Source organism: Ixodes scapularis, unplaced genomic scaffold (genome assembly GCF_016920785.2).
Source record: "Ixodes scapularis isolate PalLabHiFi unplaced genomic scaffold, ASM1692078v2 PGA_scaffold4__175_contigs__length_147842914, whole genome shotgun sequence".
NCBI lineage: Eukaryota > Metazoa > Arthropoda > Arachnida > Ixodida > Ixodidae > Ixodes > Ixodes scapularis.
Genome location: NW_024609879.1, coordinates 116076393 through 116098329, shown reverse-complemented (window position 1 = coordinate 116098329; position 21937 = coordinate 116076393).

The following is a 21937-nucleotide window of genomic DNA, read 5'->3' as shown; positions in this document are numbered from 1 at the left end:
TCATACCAATATCATTTCAAGATTATCGCAAAAAGAGTTATCCTAGGGTCTTTTTATATCACGACTTCTAATACTAAAAAAGCTTTTGGAATATCGTGAGCCGTTTCAGGGCTTACTCACTTCATCCCATGTGGTTTTTCCCTGAACAGTCCATCCCGGAAACTTCATACCAAAGTCATTTCATCCCAGAGATTATAATGAAGTAATAATCTCTCGCCATGCTTCGTTGATTCTGTTTTGCGTCATTCTGCATCCTTGACAGCCGTTATTACAAGTTACGTCTCGTTTGTACATTGTTTGGCACTTCTGCGTGCTCGTCGCTTCGTTTGTGGATGTGTTCTTGCAAAGTACTGTACCCGTTAAGGCATTCATGCGTGACGCTGTCGATATCGAGATTCCAGATTGATTCACTTACCTCTTGGAATTGGGCTTTGGTACAAGAGCATGGTTACATTTGTGAGCTTGTTGCTGGTAAGGCCTCAATTGTTTTGACATGTAAATTGTCTGCGTGCTAGATGTTCCCAAATCAGACTTGTACGTAATCCGTTACAAGTAACGAAATTACTTGTAATCCCTTACATTTATTAGTAATTTAGTAACGGAAAAATTACATATTTTCTAGGGTGATTTTAAAGTAATTCCCTTACATTTTTGACGTAACGGATTCCTTGTAATCCGTTACATATTTTTCCAGACGAGCCCCCCCCCCCCCCCCCCCCCCCCCCCGCTTTCCTTCTAAAAAGGTCGTTATCATTTTGGTAAAGTTGAGCGCAGTGACATGGGAGGGAGGCTAGGCACTCTTCAATTCAAAAAAGTCTTTTTTTTTTTTTTTTTTTCACCACCAAGCCCCTGAATCTTTCTTAAGACCCTAACAACAATGTCAAAAGATCCAAATAAACATCTCTACAAAAATAAAAAGGCAAGTTATATCCGCTTTTTTTTTTTTGTCTTTGTTTGGCATTCGAAGGCGGGAGAGGAAGTGACCAAGTGATTGTATGCCTCTTCGAGAAGCTCAAGGCAGTAAGTGCGCAGACATGAATTAACAATGTCCTTCTCGGTTATAGTGACTACAACCATTTTTGTAATGTCACAACACGAGACAACGCTCCGTTTACGCTAAAATCCATTAAAAGAGATGTGATGATATGTGAAGGTTTTATTGCCCCAAGCATCCTCGTTCGTCGATGCACACTCATCATGTTCTCTTAGAATACAGGATTTTTTTTCTGCTTCTTTCACCTTATTTGACCCGGTTAAAAAGCTATTAAATTTTTTTTGTGGTTCAACCTCTAGGGTTGGCCCACCTTATTTGTGAATTCCAGCCAGGTTATCGCATCTCAGTTACCCTTTTTGTGAGTCAGCTTTTTGCGAGCACTTCGAAAATGGTAATAGTCTTACTTTTTCTTCTTCCTGTGTTTACCCCAACAGGGCGCATCTTATCTCAAGCAGATATTTTTACAAATAGAACATAATGGTGGCTGACGTAGACTTGATATTCTGGTCTCGAGGAGAGAGTGAAACTCGTGAGTGGGGCCATAGCGCGGCTTACTTAGTACTCTACCCTTCGCTGCCCGTGGCATCAGCGGACGTCTATCTGGAGAACACCGGAGTAAACTGCAGTCGGTCCGTGCTTCGTGCGTTTTTGAACGGCACCAAGAAAGGTACACATGGCAAACGTACGTTTACATTTCATTTTTTTAACCAACGTTCTAATTAATTCTTGTTATGAGTGTCCTGTTGTATTTTTCTCGATTACTTGTATTTAAATATTGGAAACTTTTTCTTATTCACCAACATCTCGACCGAGGCTCGACCTGTTCAGAACCAAAGGAAGAAAATATCGAGCCAAACCTTATTTATTATTTAATTATCACCTTACTGTTACTAACTCTACTAAAACTTTCAAATATTAGGCAACGGCTGCAACGACGAAGCTTTGCTCTATCTTCGAGGTAAAAAGTACCTCCATTGCTTTGCTGAAAAAGCTCAATGCAGAGCATAAAACATTCGTGAGGAACAACATGGCACTCCCATCCAGTGCCTCAGTCCAAATGGTGTTCAGCGTAGCAGTCGACATATTGAGTAAGAAATAACGCAAAATGTCTGACGAGGCTTTCGTGAGTCAGCTGTTGTTCAAAATTCTCAAGGTCAATAAATGGAACAGCTGGCAACAATAAAAACTCGAATAACTTTCTCCCCTTTGTTTCTTAATTGAGGAAAATATTGTTGAAAGTAACGCCACGAAAGTAACGGATTACTTTTGGGGGTAACGGTCAATTACTTTTATGGGAGGGTAATTGTAATTGTAATAAATTACAATTTAGCCTTGAGTAATTGTAACTGTAATTCCTTACTATTTTTCAGTAACGTGTACAAGTCTGTTCCCAATAACATGGGTCGTCCTGGAGACAAAGGTCTTGGCACAAAAAATGACTTTGCTATGAGGAGCTTGAGATTAACTGCGTTGGAATTAAAGGAACCATGAACTGATTTTTCAACTTGTTCCTCCTTAGCTTTAATCCTCAACTCAAAACCGGAATGAGAAATCACGTGGTCATGATGTGCATTGAAAGCGATTAAACCAAGCTTTCACTGTTTTTTTAAGCACACCATACAACTTGTCATTCTCAGGTGATGATAAGTGCCGTCACGGCACTCATTGACCACGAACGCAAATTCAAATAATCATAGGCAGATTAATTGTTGACGAGTGCATGCATCCGTTCTACGCAGTGCTCATGTTCAATCCGTGAGCTGGGCTCAGCTGACGTGCTTGGGAACCGCCGGTGCATCAGATTGAAAAGGCGGGGAGCTTTCGAAGGAAATGAGGTACGAAATAGGGCCGCTCTTGCTTCACATTTCTGTACCGAAAAGCAGGCTTTAGGCTTTCTACGCTCGTGCACTAGTTTTATTTTGCCGCACTAAGCAATATGCAATTAGTTATGTCCCAATTCAACCTAGCCGAATATTAATTTGATGGCCCTTTTAAGTATTAAATATCACGATATGGAATGTGCCTGACTAAACTGTTTTGGGATAATATACCCTTAGTATACATTTTCTGGGATGGACGGTTCTGGGAGGTGTCTTATCATAAAGTAAATGGCCCTTTCAGAATATTAAACCCTTACTCTATACCAGTTAGTATATTATGTCAATTGGTTATTTGCTCCCCCCTAGAATTGTACAAAAATGATAAAACACAAAGTTGCGCACGAATCGCCCGGTAACACTTTGGATACTGTCTGTCTGTTCAAAGGATTGCTTTGTCTGTTTAAAACATGAGGCAATTTACTAAATCATTATGTAGCCATATAAAACAATTCAGAACGAACTTTGCTTGATATTTACTGAGCAGACATGAATATCATAAATATAAATTGAAATGGGAAAATATATCCTGCAGCGGGTTTTACTAACTCCTCTGAATGAAGTACAAAAAATATTAAAAGTGAGCACATCAGCTGGTGATTCCAGGTGATACTATCGTGGTCAGCTGTTTACCCCACAATCCAACAAAGCGAGACATGAAAAGTTGGACGCACACACAAACGGCGTGTGTAAGAGTCCCATTTTTATGTCTTGTTTCTGCTGTGTTTGTCTCAGATTTTCGTCACCACTTTACTTTGGATCCCTGTGTGCCCTTATAGGACCCCAATTGGCCCACAGATGGGTTGTACACCGCTCCAAGTTTTTAATAACACAACGGGAGCGTCGATCGAAGGGCGGGCCATCGCCGTATCATTAAGCTGTGCGGCGATATGAGCGAGGCTACGTGAGTGCGCACAAAGCATGTTCATGTAAGAGCATATTCTGCTACCCCTTCCGCTGAGTGCACACCACCCCTACGGTGGATATTTCTATCAGCAGCTAAGATGCACGTCCATAATATTTTCATCCTTATTGCAATCAGGCCTTCGTCTTCATTCGCAGTTTGTTGCTATTTCTGGAATATCAATTTCACTAAAAGTAAGGATGCCCGATGTTTTACTGTCGCTGTATGAAGTCGAATTTGTCTATATATGTAATGTGATAATTTTCTTTTACATGAGAGTTTCAGAAATGAATAGAATTCTGAAAAATATTCACCGCCAAAAAAATCTGAAAATATTTCGAAATGTTAAGTGCCAGGAAAGTGTAGAAAGGGTAAAAGAAATTCCTCCAGGAATTAACTAACGCCAGCAATGTTGGGTGTCGACACTATAATTGTTCATAAGGTGTTTAAAAAAAGAGCAATATGCGAATAGAACTGAGTCATAGAACTTTTGAATTTACTCAGTCATAGAATTTATGAGCTAGGTCCTTCTCGACTGTCTGCAGCCCCCAACGCGCAGCCAACCGCCCCTCAATCACCGTCATCATTTGCTCGGAGTTCTAATCAGGCGCCCTCGCCGATATAGGATCTGTCGAGGGGTAGGGCATGCGTGTCACGGTCTTCGGATATTTCTGTTGTTTTCACCAACATAAGAAGTGTCCTGAAAAAACGCGACGAATTGTGTTCCATTGTAGATACCACCGATGCCGATGTCATTGTACTAACCGAAACGTGGCTTTCCGGGAAAATACAAAACTGTGAACTGTTCGATGGAAACAAAACGTTCAATGTTTACAGACATGATAGACAGGAAAGATGTGGCGGTGGAGTGTTAATTGCAATCGCTGATCATATCAAATCCTTTTCTGTGGACGTTATATGCGAGTTGGAAATAACGTGGGTTGGCCTGCTTGTTAACCATAAGAAGTGGATTATGGGAGTTTGTTATCGGCCACCCTCGTATTCGTTGCCATTTGTCGAAGCGTTACATAATACACTTAACACCATTATGGTGCGTTTTCCGGGTGCTCCAATTTTTCTTCTCGGCGACTTCAATTTCCCATCTATATCATGGTCAAACGACGTTCCTTGTGTAAATGTACATTCTGAGGAATGTATTTCGTTTATTAACCTATGTCTAGATTTTAGCCTTTCACAACTTGTTCTCCATCCCACCAGAGTTACCCAGTCGACAGCCAATGTATTAGACCTCATTTTGACCAATCATCCTGAGTATGCAACTCCCATAACATATCTGCCCGAGATTAGTGATCACAAAGTGCTGCATTTTTCTCTAAAAGCGTCGGCAACGAGACCCACTTTTCAGCCAAAACAAATTCGTGATTACGGAAAGGCCAACTTTGAGCAAATTAATAATGACCTTGCCATTTTCTTGAACCAGTATCTAACAACTTCTTCGGGGCGTTCTGTCGAAGATAACTGGAATATCATAAAGTTGAAATTTATCTCTCTTATCAACAAGCATGTCCCACTAAGAAATATATTCGAAAATACCCAGTCACCATGGTTTACGAAAGCCCTAAAACGGTTATCAAATAAAAAAAAACGCTTATATCGTGCTGCGAAGTTTTCAACGTGTGGGCATCGCTGGGCTGCGTATCAGTTGTCTGCAGAAGTATATAAAAAGGCGATTGCAGATGCGAAATCAATTTTTTTTTCAAATACTCTCCCAAATATGTTAATAAATGACCCCAAAAGGTTTTGGAACACTGTCAGCAAGAAAGACACTTTTTCAATTTTACTCAAAACGTCAAGTAGTGATAGTGCCTCTAGTGATGACTGCGCTAATATACTAAATAATGTGTTTATTGAATCATTTTCCAATATTAGTAACATAAGCTACCCTTCAATTGTGTGTGCCGGTTATTTACCAATGGATGCTATTCTTGTTGACCCTATTGGTATAGTTAAGATTATAGATGGGCTGAAATTGTCTTCTTCTTCAGGAGTGGACGGCATTAATTCAAAATTTCTTAAAAGCACCAAGTTATATTCTTCAATTATTCTTGCTAAATTATTCGAACAGTCACTCCAAGAGGGTGACCTACCCTCGGACTGGAAGGTGGGGAAGGTGGTCCCTATTCCAAAAGCTGGTGACAAACATTCTCCTCATAACTATCGTCCCATTTCGTTAACCAGCATCCCATGTAAACTTCTCGAGCACATCATATTTTCCCATCTTGTAAACTTCCTAGAAATGAATAATTTTTTCACCACAGCTCAGCACGGATTTCGTAAATCATTGTCATGTGAAACTCAGCTTCTATCTTTCACTCACGACATTCATTCTCTCATTGACCAAGGCTCCCAGGTGGACTGCATCTTCTTGGATTTTGCAAAAGCTTTTGATAAAGTGTGTCATAAACTATTACTATTGAAACTTGCTAAACTTAACATTGACCCTAACGTTCTTGCATGGATTCATTCTTTTCTTACTAATCGTTCGCAATTTGTAACAGTCAATAATGAAAACTCTCCACTTGCGTCAGTAAACTCTGGTGTTCCCCAGGGGTCTGTTCTAGGCCCCTTACTATTCTTAATTTATATTAACGACCTACCAGTTAATATGTCATCATCCGTCTGTCTCTATGCCGATGATTGCGTAATATACCGTGAAATCCGAAGTAACCAAGACACGCTCACACTTCAGTCTGATATTAACTCTGTGTCTCGTTGGTGTGAGTTGTGGCTAATGAAACTAAACACTAGTAAATGTAAACACATGAGAGTAACCCGTCAGTTTAGTGAGAGTCCTTCTTACTACCTTGATGGCAACTCCTTGGAACAAGTGTCGTCATACAAGTATCTTGGTGTTAACTTAACTTCTAACCTTTCATGGAAACCCCATATAGAATATGTCACTAATCGTACTAACTGCATGCTGGGTTATTTAAAACGGAATTTTTCTTTAGCACCTGTTTCACTTAAATTGGTCCTCTATAAAACATTAATAAGACCTAAGCTTGAGTATGCAGCATCCATCTGGGATCCCGATCATATTACCCTCATCACTGCTTTAGAATCCATTCAAAATAGATCAGCTCGTTTCATTCTATCGAACTATCACCGCACCGCCAGTGTCTCGTCAATGAAGAATAATTTATCTTTACCATCTCTTTCACTTCGCCGTAAAATTTCACGCTTATGCCTTTTTCATAAAATTTATTTTCATAATCCCCTATTACGCGACCATTTCATAACTCCCCCCTATTACATCTCGCCTCGTGTAGATCACCAGCACAAAGTTGGAGTCCCAAGCTCATTAACCAACACATTTCATTCATCTTTTCTACCACGCACAGCTCAAGAATGGAACCACCTTCCCGGTTTAATTGCTGCCATAACAGACTCTAATCTTTTTCGAAGTGCCATAAATAACCATTTTTGCGCTGATTTCTGACCTGTTTGTTCACTTTTTATTTGTTTTAGTATTGCTGAATTGTTATATTTTCCCTGCCTACGCTCTCCCCCTCTGTAATGCCTTCGGGCCCTGAGGGTACAATCAATAAATAAATAAATCCTTCGCGTATGTTTTTAATCGACTTCAAGAAATAATAGAGGATATCAAACAAAAATATTCGAATACATATTCGTTTATTTCGAAACCTTACGACAATACTAGGAGATAAAACAAATTTCTCACAGTGACATCTGTAGAGCAATCTTATAAAAAGAAGCCCCCGTAGCCAGCGAAGCCACCGTAGCCACCGTGTCCTTTGTGACCACCGTAACCACCGTGGCCGCCGTTTCCTCCTTGGACGCCATGCCCGCCGTATCCCCCCCCCCCCCCCCCGTAACCTCCGTAGTTTCATCCGTAGCCACCGTATCCTCCGTATCCGCCGTGTCGTCCGTAGCCACCGTATCCTCCATGGCCGTAGTGCGCCCCCTGGTTATCGTAGTGGTGGGTCACGGCGTGGCCGTAGCCTTCGTGGCAGCTGTAGTGCTTACGTGCGTATCCGCCGTGACCAACCGCAAGGACAACTATCAGGAGGAGACAGCTATAAATAAAACAAGCATAACGTCGACTCGAACTGGCCAACAGCTAACGCGTCTTGTTTTGTTGTTTTTTTCCTTTTACAAAGTGGACAAGAATGTAGTTTCCATTGTGTTCTCGGAAATTTTTTGAGAAACATTCAGGTCAAATACCCTGCCGCAATCGTTTACGAGGCCGTACACTGTGTTACTTCCGAAAGTAACACAGTGTTCCGAAAGTAACACAGTGTACAGTGTACACAGTGTAACAGTGCGTTATGTGAATGGTTATCGCCCAGTTACATTGTGTAATGTGGACTATATAATATTTGCCAAGATACTAGCAAGCAGACGGCAAACGGGTATTTGCGAACGTGTCGGGGAACATGAAACCTGGGGAATAAGGGGCATGGCAACCCAGAACAATGTTCGTGTGGCCAGAAGTGTGTTGGAGTGTGTATCCGGTGCAAATATTCAAGTCGCAATGCTTCCAATCGATTTAGTAAAATTGTTCAGTCGGGATCACCAGAATGTTCTATTCAAAATTTTGTCACAAGTTGGCGTTAAAAAAAATACCACAGGGCGTTAAAATGACGCATACAGAATGTTACACGATCGTGGCAGACAATAATGGCTTGATTTAAAGCATCCCTGTCAAGTCCTCGCTGCGGCAGGGATGTCCGCTGTCCCCATTGCTTTTTTTATTTATACCTGGAACCGGTTTTTCAAAGTATAATCAAGAGCTCATTTGTCCTTGGTTACACTTTTCAGAGCACAGAAATCGAAGTCCTGGCTTATGCAGAGGATGTTGCATTTTTCGAGCAGATAAAAAAAAAAAGTTTGAGTCACGCCTTGGCACTGAATTGCAACTTTTGTCGAGCCACCGGGGCTTCAATGAACCTGCAGAAGCGCAAGGGTTTCTAGCATGGAGCGTGGGCAACCACTACCGAGGAAATAAAAGACTTCGATGGAGATGCACACCATGCAACTACCTCGGCGTGCCCTTCGAAAGCTTGAAAAACAGCATGGCCTATTGGTCGGAAGTGGTGGCGGACATCGACATGCGTGCTAAACGATGGGCGCACCAATACCTGCCCATTTTCCCCAGAGCATCTGTGTATAAAGTATTTTTGACAGTCAACCTTTGGTGTGGCTTAAAATCTTTGCATTGTAAAAGGCGTAATATTCAAAAGTTTCATAGTATATTGTGACCAATGATCAGGCGAGGAAACAAAAATAACTGGGGAAAGTGAAACCTTCAAAGGGGCGAACTTGTGCCCAAAAATAAAAAAAAAGAAACGAAGGATAACAACAGAGCGTCGCGGGCGTCGAATTCGGCGTAACCGCAGAGTCGAACGCTGAGGCGAGACTGACTCGAGAAGGTCGCGGGGGGCCTCTTATCTAGAGTGCGTCACTATCTGGAAGATTCGGCAAAGAAGGCTCGAGCGTCGCGCGCTCGGGGCGAGAATGAACACGCACTTTCTAAAACAAGAATTGAGAGATAACTGATAGAAGTTACGTCCGGAGCAAGAATAAACAAGAACCTTCTAGAATTTTCTGACCGAGCGTTACTTTCTTGGCCCTGCGCGCGGCGTTACCCCCCCCCCCCCCCCCCCCCCCCCTTTAATATCCCGATGCAGCACAAACGGAAGACACAAATCCACCGCGAAAGGAGAGCAAAATTGCGAGCCACAGTTCACAGTTCGACGAGAATCTAAAATTCTATCGTTCGGCATAGTGCTTGAGTTGCACGACGTGGACTACTTCGGGTCGCGGTTGGCGTCATCCTGATGGTCGAGTTCCGTCGGGAAACACTTCGTAGTTTGTCCCTGAGACGGCGATGAACCTTGTAGGGTCCAAAGTAGCGCTTCAGAAGCTTGTTGCTGAGCCCACGTCGCCGAATTGGTGTCCAGACCCATACTCTGTCCCCGAGATGAAAGTGGACGTCACGCCGGCGAAGATTGTCCCGACCGGCGTCAACATTTTGCTGATCTTGAATCCGTAATCTGGCTAGCTGGCGGACCTCTTCTGCCCGTTGAGCAACCACCTGAGCGTCATCGCTTTCGTCGTCGACTGGCTCGTGCGGCAACATGTAGTCTAGCATAGTCGTCAACTTTCGGCCATACACCAGCGGGAATGGCGTCACTCCTGTGGTCTCTTGCACTGCCGTGTTGTAGGCAAACCTGGCGTAGGGCAGCACTTCGTCCCAAGTCTTGTGCTCCACGTCGATGTACATCAAGAGCATGTCGGCGATTGTTTTGTTGAGCCGCTCTGTCAACCCGTGGTCTGCGGATTGTATGCAGTTGTTCGACGGTGGTCCGTGTGGCTTAGACGAAGGATCTCTTGGGTCAACTATGCCATAAACGATGACCCTCGGTCTGTTATCAGAACTTCGTGAGCGCCATGCCGGAGGACAGGGGACTCAATGAATAAATTGGCGATTTTGACAGCAGTTCCTGACGGAGGGGCATTTGTCTCGGCGTAACGTGTAAGATAATCCGTAGCGACGATTATCCAGTGCTTTCCCATCGACGATGGTGGAAAAGGACCCAGCAAATCCATTCCATTTTGCTGGAACGGCTTGGTTGGAGGGGTAATCGGCTGAAAAAAAACCTGCTGGCTTTCACGGCGGTTTCTTGTGTCGCTGGCACTCATGGCACAATCGTGTGTAGAGATGAGCGGTCTTCGGAAGCTTGGGCCACTAGTATTTTTCACGTATTCGGGCCAGTTTCCGGCTGTAACTGATGTGTCCTGAAGACGGGTCGTTGTGGCAGGCTTGAAAAATCTCTTCTCTAAGGCTTGTAGGGACTACCAGAAGCCACGGTGAATTACTGGTTCCGAAATCCTTCTTATAAAATACACCTCGTCGAATAGCGAAGGTCGGCAGGGCTCGTGAAAAGACACGAGGAAGGGTACTTCCTCGTCCTTCTAGATGTTCAATCAGGGCGCGGAGCTCCGGATCGTCTCGTTGAACTCCTGCCATGTCGTCGGTGTCCACATGCACCTAGGAAACACTCGTCTTCACCGTCGTCGGTATAGCATGACGTTTCGACGGGGGCTCTGGACAGGCAATCGACCTCACTATGTTTCCGTCTTGACTTGTAGACCACGGTCGACATGTCTAATTCTTGCGGTCGAAGACTTCATCGAGCAAGGCGTCCTGAAGAGGCTCTGAGATTTGCAAGCCAACAGAGCGAGTGGTGGTCTGTGACCACGCGGAACGGATTCCCTGATATATACGGACGAAACTTTGTGAACACCCATACGACCGCGAGACATTCCTTTTCCGCCGTGGAGTAATTTCTCTCCGCCTTCTACAGTGTCCGACTTGCGTAAGCAATGACCCGCTACATGCCTTTCTGTAGCTGTACCAATACCCCGCCTAGTCCGGAGTTACTTGCATCCGTGTGAATTTCGGTTTCGGCGTACTGTTCGAAATGTCCGAGGATCGGAGGGGTCTGAAGTCTTCGCTTCCGTTCGTCGAGCGCCCGCTCTTGTTCTTCTGCCCATTGAAACTTCACGGCGTATTTTGTAAGATGGTGTGAGGGTTGCCAAAACTTTTGCGAAATCTTGAACGAAGCGCCTGTAGTACGCGGACAACCCCAGAAATATGCGGTTGGCCTTCTTGTCCGATTGTTGAGAGAATTCGGCCACGGCGGATGTCTTCGCGGGGTAATGGCGTACTCGATCCTTCGCCACTCACGACATGGCCAAGGAACTTAAGTTCTCCGTAGGCCAGGTGGCTCTTCGTCGGCTTGAGTGTGAGCCCTGCTGTCTTTATGGCTTGGAGCACGGCCCTAAGCCGTTTCAGGTGCTCGTCGAAGTCGTGCGAAAATACGAGGACGTCTCCAGGTAAACCAGGCAGCCCTGCCACTTCAGTCCCGTTAGCACGGTATCCATAACCCGCTGGAAAGTCGCCGGCGCCGTACAGAATCCGAAGGGCATCACCTTGAACTCGTAAGGTCCATCCAGCGTGACGAATCCAGTCTTCCCGCGGTCGCGTTCATCGACCTCTATCTGCCAGTAGCCATTCTTGAAGTATATCGACGAAAAGTAGCAGGCGTGGCGTAAACGGTCGAGGCTGTCATCTACGCGGGGAAGCGGAGAGACATCTTTGTAACAGCGTTCAACCACCTGTAGCCTACGTAGAACATAAGAGTTCCATCCTTCTTCTTCACCAGCACGAATGGAGAGGCCCACAGACTGCTTGAAGGCTGGATAATATCGTCGTCAAGCATGTCTTGGACTTGTTTCTGGATGTTTTCCCTCTCCTCCACCGAGACTCGGTATAGTCACTGACGAATATTGGGCACGTCATCTTCAGTAACAATTCGATGCTTCGCAGCAGCTATTTTGCGTAGTCTTGACGATATGGCGAAGCACTCCCTAACTTCAGCGAGAACGTCAGTCAGCTGTCGCCGCTCAAGGGGGTGAGAGGGGCGGGTCAATGTCGAGCTCTGATAACGTGGTTGTCTTGTGCTGCGTCGGAAAGGCGTCTTCTGAGATCACGGCGATCGCGGCTGAGTACTGAATTTCCTCGACGTAGCCCACAGCTGTACCCTTTGTTAGGTACTGCGACTCTTGCCGGAAGTTGGTGACAAGGGCTACGGTACTCCCGTCCTGCAGCTCGGTTACGCCTCTTGCAATGCCAATCCCTCGTCCAAGGAGAAGTTGGACGCTTACTTCCAACAGCACTACACCGCAGGTGGCTTCATCGGTCCCGACGGGCACAAAGACACTCGACATCGGCGGCAGTTGACGTGGCTGGTAAGGACACGCACTGCATCTAACGTCGCTTTGGGATCTTTCGTTGATGGAACAGGTTCCCGAAGCGTTAGCTTGTTTTCTGCAAGGTCGATGACGGCGCCATATTCACACAAGAAGTCCATTCCGAGAATGACGTTCCTATAACAGTCTTGCAGAACGGCGAACTTCACAGGGTAGATTTCACCGTGGATCTCAACGCGAGCAGTGCACCTGCCGACAGGTAGGAAGAGATGTCCGCCGGCGGTTCATATCTGCGGTCCGTCCAATGACGTCGTAACTTTATGAAGGTGACGAGAAAGTCTCCCCTACAAAACGGAGTAATCTGCTCCGTTGTCGACGAGTGCCGTCACGTCGTGGACGTCGAGATGAGGTTTAGGTTATTCGGCACTCTTACAAAAACGTCGTTTGTGGCGTTAGTGTGGTTAGTTTATACTGTTCTGTTCTTTCCACCAAAAGTTATTATGTAAACGGCCTGAAACTGTTGACCATGATTTAATTCAATGCTGGGACGCTATTTTTAGGATGTTTTACAGCGCACTCTAGATAAAGAACTAAAACTTACTGCACATTCTATGCGTTTCTTACCAATAGAATCGGGAGACGCTGTACCATACGACTATATCATGCTCATTGTTTTATATACTTTGTGAAAATTTAGAATGGATGTACGGAACGCCGTGTTGCCACCGAAGCTTGTCCGTTTTTATTTCATTCAACTTGTGGCACAAATCAGCAGCGCAACCGAAGGGCAGGACAGAGTGACCGAATGGGAGCCGGCATTAAAAACACAGCTGGGCATGAAATAATCTTAGAATGATAGCGTGGGACATCCTTTAATAGCCTATACTTTGTTGGGCTGTGCGTCCCGTTTTTGGTTTTCATGCAAAAAAAAAAAAGTGTCAGCGTAACCAAATCAGTAGCGTTTCTGGCTCGCAACCAAAGGACCGTGGGTTCGAATCCCGCCTCCACCTAAAATTCCTCAACTGTTTTCTTTAAGGTAAATTAATCACTTGGGAAAGTTAAATTATTTACAAGCTGCGACACAAAATTCGCATTACATGTCATGTTTTAATCACGTTCATTCCACGTGTAACAAGTGGGTTGTTTAAAATTCCCGCGCGAGGTCATGTAGCTGTGACGTCATGGTCCTCTCAACCAATCAGGATTTTCCGTCCCACCAGCGCTGGCGTTTGTGCCACATGACGTTCTAAACGCTATCGCATTAATACATCTAGCCCCATATTAAGCCATCCAACGTCAGAGACGAGCAGTTAGGAAAGAGTAATATATCCGAGCTTACGTGCCCTTTCCTCGAGGCTGGAGTACGTGGGCGTGTTTTGCAGCAACCCGCAGGTGGTTAAAAATAGACCAGCAAACTTCAGAAGATTCAACATGTAGGACAGAAGGACATATCGGCTCACCAAATCTCCGCTGGAGGGAGTGGTATTCTCGAACACCTACGTGTAAGTGCAAGCAATGGCTCATAGGGCGAAGAGGAGGTTACACTGGATGATATTGATCGTTAGAAACTGCTGACTTTAGGTGCGAGACTTCAAGCACGAGAGCCTCGCCACTGGTTATGTCTTAGCTAGATACATAAGATAGAGTGGCCAACCTGTCGTTAGACTTCGATGATGAAGAGACTTGACAACGGCAGTATTCCCAAGATGGTGTTTATTTGCTTGAATAGTTTATAACAAATTCCTTAATTAAAAAAAATTAAAAAAGAAACCGCGAGTTTCACGTAATCCTAGGCGTTTTTGCGTTGAGCTGCAAAAGGCATTCATTGATTTGTTTAACGGCAGAGAATAAAGCCATGAAAAGATCAATGCGGTGTACGAAACATCTCGGGGACTAAAATATTCAAGCAACTAACGTTTTAATGCAACATCATTATTTGATCCCGTAGACTTTGAACATGGGACTCATATCAATATTCTTTGAGTTTTTATGAATGAAAATTTGGAGTAAGAAATAAATTTTCTCCACATTTCAGTTTTAGTTAATTGCACCGAACTCAGCGTCGAAACAAATTTTGTTTACAGTCGATCTTTTTAAAAGATTTGATCTCATGACAGCCGCCCAATGACACAGAAAGAGACACATGCGCCTTTCAACCTTAGGTTTGACACCCCTGGAGCACATAATAACTGGTTTTGCCCGGCACTAGAATACAACGATACTGCAAAATACTTTTGAATGTAAATTTATTGTTATCTGAAATGCAAAATTCATGTAGAGCAGGTATGCAAGAAATAGAGAATACTGACGACAGGTATGTTTTATATTCAAGATAAAGCTCCCCGTTTTGTACATCGATTGATATATAATTCCTTAGAAAATCGGTTTTGCAGTGTGGAATAACTTTTTAAGGGCACTGTGCCCGTAAACAGCTAAAAATCAGCTTAAAATGAAGGCCATCTTAATTTTGCTTCTACTTTTCACAGATCACAGCTCATAATCTGTCCTATCAGGCTCTTCAAAAATGCTTGGCAATATATTTTCTTATTTTTCTTATTTTACAGAGCGCTAAATATACACAATTTCCCCAACGGGAATATAGAAAGATAGGACGTTGCCGATTTCAAACAAGGGCAAGAAAGGGTTCGAAAAAGAAATTAGTACAGGAGGGTGCTCAAAGTATATAAAATGGACTGCAGGAAGTAATTTGACTTTTTTAAATAAAAGAATGAACAAACAAATTAAAATATTCAGAAACATTATTTTGTTATCTTTGCATGATCTTGATTGGATGTTGCTCTGAATTTCTTAGAACAATGCTTCATATAATCGTAATCATAATCGTTATCTTTGTTGGATGAAGAGAGCCGTGGCACCGCGGGCCTCCATGGTATACCATGGAGTCCCGCGGTGCCACGTTTAGTGATGATGATTATGAGATGATATACGCAAGGGGAGGACCACGCGGTCTTGTCAACATCGCAAGCACCGTTGCTCGAAGGTTACGGGTTTGCTACAACTCTTCTACCAGCTGTGAGAAGTGTCTTGGCAAAGGTTAATGTCCGGGGACTTCACCGTGCGTTGGGGTTGCGAAAGCTCTGGCGGTTTGATGGTGCTGAGGACAACGTGCGCTTCTGACCCGCCGCACGAGTCGTGGAGGTTTGGTACCGGTTCAAGCCAATAGGCCAGGGAGCCAAGCTGACCTTCGGTAGGTTGTTCAATGCACCTCGTCTTATGTAAATATATATATAAATACATCTATATAAACGCTACTTGTTTTGCAAACGCTAGTTCAACAGCTAATAGTAAAGTAACGTTAGAATCTGCACCAAGAATTGTTAATAATCAATCCAGGCATGAACAAAAGTATTATACAATTGGAGACCCGGCCGTTCATACGTATGTTCACATTAGACGAGCGAATCTTCTACGTGCCCCTCTTTCATTGTCTGTAAAGCAGAAATCAACAATCCAAAAAAAAAAAAACAGCGGTGGTACGCGGTGCAGCTCAGCTTTTACACATCTACGGGACCACCTGCGCATTAAACGGGATGCACGGGCGCTTTATGCATATGCTCCAGATGTTTGCAAGCGACCGATAAACAGCGGTGGGTCTACATGAGGTATGAAGTGTACTTTTTTCGTCATACTGAAAAATATTAAACAACGACTGAATTCAGAAAAAAATGTCTGGGACAACACCTGCGATTGCGGCAGATGTCAGGGCAGAATTGCAATGAGCCAACACGCTTCTCTAAACAGTATTCACCCCAGACGACTAAGCACCTCCAACCTAACCTTAATGTACTTGTGTCCTTTTGTAAATTATAATAACCGACAAGTTAAAAAACACTGAAGTTTGAAAAAAGTTTTCTTTAATTGGTTTAGTTTGTTTCATTAAAATAGAAACATTTTCGGGCAGTATTAACGTTGTTAGGCGCAATTTAGAGAGGAAGAAGGGGGGGTTAGGCTCTGCCCCAGGCCCCTCCCGGTGTTTACAAACCTAAGCACCTTTTCTCGGCTCTCATTGGTTGAAGAAATGATAGACGTGTGAAATGCTGGTTGTGAAATGGTCTCTACGTGCCGTAATAGTTATTTAATCGATAATAATTTTATGTTTATGAAACAAATAATCTAGATAGAAGCATTATTGTTTGAGGAAAGATCCCGAGATTGCCTTTCCGCTTCGGTTTCAAACGATAAAAAAGATGGCTGCCGTTGTGTGCGGAGTGATCAACGAGAGCAGCTCGTCGAGATCATGTATTGTAATCCGTGCGAGTCGTTCTGCTTTCACCGAGGTGTAAGATCAATATCTCCTCAACCGATGTAGTTTGCAGCAAACAAATGTATTAAGTACACGTTTTCAAAAGCGCTATTGGCGCTGTGCGAGTGCTTAAGTTCGTATATAGCGGCCGGTAGCGGTGTTACTTTGTGAATCGCGCACCGTTGTAATTGCAACGATGGTTTCAATACCGAGAGGATACCTGCACAGGTAAGATTTTGCGAGCGATTTGGCTAAATTAGAATGGCAATCTGGGCTAGTTGGTTCATGATAACTTTCAGGGCGCCGAAAATACACAAGGACAAGATACAAGAAAGGAGACGTGAACAAGGCGCACTCGCAACTAGCGTTTATGAAAAAACCACTCTCTTATATACTCATGTAAAACAACACAGTCATACTACACAGTCATACTACACAGTCATACTACACAGTCATACTACACAGTCATACTACACAGTCATACTACACAGTCATACTACGTCCGGTGTAGCCCCCTTCGTAGAAAAGTGTGCTCCTTTGCCGATAGTGACACAGACGTGTCACTAATGCAGTCCTTGCCCTTTTCTTTTATTTCGAAGGCCTCGTGCAGCTCCCTCGATATCCGATCGGTGTATCTGGCCAAAAACCTCGTGTCACTAAATGACGGTGTGCAGGAGCAACGGCTGCAGTGCGTGGCGAGGTGTCCCGACGGGGTAGCCCGTGTAGCCGCAGCATGTTCGCGGGCGCGATCATTAAAGCATCTGCCCGTTTGGCCAATGTACGATGCTCCGCATGACATGGGGATTTCGTATATGACGCCCGTAGCACATTCCGTGTACCTGTTGCGGTGCTTCGTATTGCAAGGATCTGCTGACTCACGGGGATTGTTGATTCTGCGACACAGTCTCGATAGTTTGTTTGGTGCGGAGAACACAATAGGCACGTCGTACCTATCAGCAACCTTTTTAAGATTGTGGGTTAGTGAGTGTACATAGGGGATTACCACCGGCCTCACTGCTGCTCTTTCACGGGGCTGCCTCCGTGTGCCTTTGAACTTTTTTATTAGGGTGTCCGCTACATCCACCAGAACTCTCTGCGGGTAGCCCGCTTTTTGCAACCTCGCTGCCTGTCTCGTGAAGCTCGCTTGAGCGGTGTGTGCACATGATCTTCTTAGTGACGCCTCGAGACAACTAGATGCAATTCCTCTTTTTACAACTTTCGAATGGGCCGAGCTGAACGGAAGGATACCCTTCTTAGAGCGTGGCTCATATGTCCAGCATATGTGATTTTCTTCAAGACTTAGCCTAAGGTCCAAGAACTGTATATGCCCGTTCACTGGCTCTTCATGTGTGAACGACAACCCATCCCCGCATGACCTAAAAATGTCAAGCACTTCTTCAACCCCGCAGCTCGGTGCGTCAGCGGGTCTGCCGAGGACAAGAAAGTCGTCCACATATCTGAAGATGCGACACCGGTTCGCGTCGCCCAACCTCTCGGCGATCTTTCTTCCGCACACACTTAAAAAAATATTGGACAGTATCGGCGCAACACAAGACCCGATGCATATTCCCCTCTTCTGCACAAACATCTCTCCCTCAAAAGGGACAAACATGCTCTCTAGGTCAAATGCCAAAAGTTCCAAAAAATGATCAACGGAAATGCCACAAGAGGCTTGGAACGGTAGAACGCCGTTTCGTTCAATGCACTCTCTGACAGACTCAAACAGGGGCTTGTGCTCAATCGAATAAAACAGATCTACAACGTCGATCGAAAAAGCGCTGCGCATGCCGTGTTCTTCATCACTCAGGTATTCGATAATGCAGTCTGAATTTCGCGCAAAAAACGGATCATGCAATTCCAGCAAGGTCAGATACTTGCTAAGGTAGCTGGCAACATGAGCCTGCCATGACCCCCTCTCCGTGACAATAGCCCTGAAGGGGATATCCGTCTTGTGTGTTTTCGCGGTGAAGAAAATGTCAAGTTGAAGGTTCTTACTGGACTTGGCACTCTTTAGCAGTCCCGTTAGTTCCAATGCACCACACATTTCAATGGCGCGGGATTTCACCTTGGCTAGCGGGCCTGGTCTCACTCGTTTGAAGTTCTTCTGGATGACTTCCCTTGCTTTGGTTTTGTAGAGGGCTTCAGGCAGGACCACGAAGCCTCCTTCTTTGTCCGAAGTGAGGAGCTTGAGGTTGTGCTCCAAAAAGTGGTCGACGATGGTGTTGGTCTTGAACTTCCTAGTCGTTTTGCCCTCAAGGCGTTGCAGGACATCCACGCCATCGGCTACACACCTTTCTCTGTCTTCGGGTTTGGCTTTGTCTCCCATCCATCTGATCAGCGACAGCTTTAAAACGGGATTCATGCACGGTTCCTGGCTGTACTTCGGCCCTTTATCCAAGCAGTCCTTGATTTGCTTAGGCAGTGTTACGTCTCCAAGCACAGTTACCTCCTGCTGCCCACCTTCGTTGCGTCTGGTATTCTTCGCCAGCCTCATTCTTGTTTGCTGCCAGAAGACCTCCGTGTACTGGGCTGCTGTCCGGAGGTGGAGTTTGTAGTTTCTTTCAGCGCTGCTCTCTTTCACACTGAGGGCGTGGCACTTGATCCTTAGGACGTCTCTGTACCTTCCCACCTGCTTCCAAGACTCCGATCTCGGAGTCTTGGAAGCAGGTGGGAAGGTACAGAGACGTCCTAAGGATCAAGTGCCACGCCCTCAGTGTGAAAGAGAGCAGCGCTGAAAGAAACTACAAACTCCACCTCCGGACAGCAGCCCAGTACACGGAGGTCTTCTGGCAGCAAACAAGAATGAGGCTGGCGAAGAATACCAGACGCAACGAAGGTGGGCAGCAGGAGGTAACTGTGCTTGGAGACGTAACACTGCCTAAGCAAATCAAGGACTGCTTGGATAAAGGGCCGAAGTACAGCCAGGAACCGTGCATGAATCCCGTTTTAAAGCTGTCGCTGATCAGATGGATGGGAGACAAAGCCAAACCCGAAGACAGAGAAAGGTGTGTAGCCGATGGCGTGGATGTCCTGCAACGCCTTGAGGGCAAAACGACTAGGAAGTTCAAGACCAACACCATCGTCGACCACTTTTTGGAGCACAACCTCAAGCTCCTCACTTCGGACAAAGAAGGAGGCTTCGTGGTCCTGCCTGAAGCCCTCTACAAAACCAAAGCAAGGGAAGTCATCCAGAAGAACTTCAAACGAGTGAGACCAGGCCCGCTAGCCAAGGTGAAATCCCGCGCCATTGAAATGTGTGGTGCATTGGAACTAACGGGACTGCTAAAGAGTGCCAAGTCCAGTAAGAACCTTCAACTTGACATTTTCTTCACCGCGAAAACACACAAGACGGATATCCCCTTCAGGGCTATTGTCACGGAGAGGGGGTCATGGCAGGCTCATGTTGCCAGCTACCTTAGCAAGTATCTGACCTTGCTGGAATTGCATGATCCGTTTTTTGCGCGAAATTCAGACTGCATTATCGAATACCTGAGTGATGAAGAACACGGCATGCGCAGCGCTTTTTCGATCGACGTTGTAGATCTGTTTTATTCGATTGAGCACAAGCCCCTGTTTGAGTCTGTCAGAGAGTGCATTGAACGAAACGGCGTTCTACCGTTCCAAGCCTCTTGTGGCATTTCCGTTGATCATTTTTTGGAACTTTTGGCATTTGACCTAGAGAGCATGTTTGTCCCTTTTGAGGGAGAGATGTTTGTGCAGAAGAGGGGAATATGCATCGGGTCTTGTGTTGCGCCGATACTGTCCAATATTTTTTTAAGTGTGTGCGGAAGAAAGATCGCCGAGAGGTTGGGCGACGCGAACCGGTGTCGCATCTTCAGATATGTGGACGACTTTCTTGTCCTCGGCAGACCCGCTGACGCACCGAGCTGCGGGGTTGAAGAAGTGCTTGACATTTTTAGGTCATGCGGGGATGGGTTGTCGTTCACACATGAAGAGCCAGTGAACGGGCATATACAGTTCTTGGACCTTAGGCTAAGTCTTGAAGAAAATCACATATGCTGGACATATGAGCCACGCTCTAAGAAGGGTATCCTTCCGTTCAGCTCGGCCCATTCGAAAGTTGTAAAAAGAGGAATTGCATCTAGTTGTCTCGAGGCGTCACTAAGAAGATCATGTGCACACACCGCTCAAGCGAGCTTCACGAGACAGGCAGCGAGGTTGCAAAAAGCGGGCTACCCGCAGAGAGTTCTGGTGGATGTAGCGGACACCCTAATAAAAAAGTTCAAAGGCACACGGAGGCAGCCCCGTGAAAGAGCAGCAGTGAGGCCGGTGGTAATCCCCTATGTACACTCACTAACCCACAATCTTAAAAAGGTTGCTGATAGGTACGACGTGCCTATTGTGTTCTCCGCACCAAACAAACTATCGAGACTGTGTCGCAGAATCAACAATCCCCGTGAGTCAGCAGATCCTTGCAATACGAAGCACCGCAACAGGTACACGGAATGTGCTACGGGCGTCATATACGAAATCCCCATGTCATGCGGAGCATCGTACATTGGCCAAACGGGCAGATGCTTTAATGATCGCGCCCGCGAACATGCTGCGGCTACACGGGCTACCCCGTCGGGACACCTCGCCACGCACTGCAGCCGTTGCTCCTGCACACCGTCATTTAGTGACACGAGGTTTTTGGCCAGATACACCGATCGGATATCGAGGGAGCTGCACGAGGCCTTCGAAATAAAAGAAAAGGGCAAGGACTGCATTAGTGACACGTCTGTGTCACTATCGGCAAAGGAGCACACTTTTCTACGAAGGGGGCTACACCGGACGTAGTATGACTGTGTAGTATGACTGTGTAGTATGACTGTGTAGTATGACTGTGTAGTATGACTGTGTAGTATGACTGTGTTGTTTTACATGAGTATATAAGAGAGTGGTTTTTTCATAAACGCTAGTTGCGAGTGCGCCTTGTTCACGTCTCCTTTCTTGTATCTTGTCCTTGTGTATTTTCGGCGCCCTGAAAGTGATTTGGCTAAAGTCAGTATGGCGTTCGGCTCGCATAAAGTTTGTCCAGGTTTTTTGCCGTCATTTTGCTTCGAAAGGAAAGTAGCTCTTTGTATTGCAGTGCGCCTGGCCTGCCAGTGCGAATATTTTTAGGTCGCGTTAAAGTT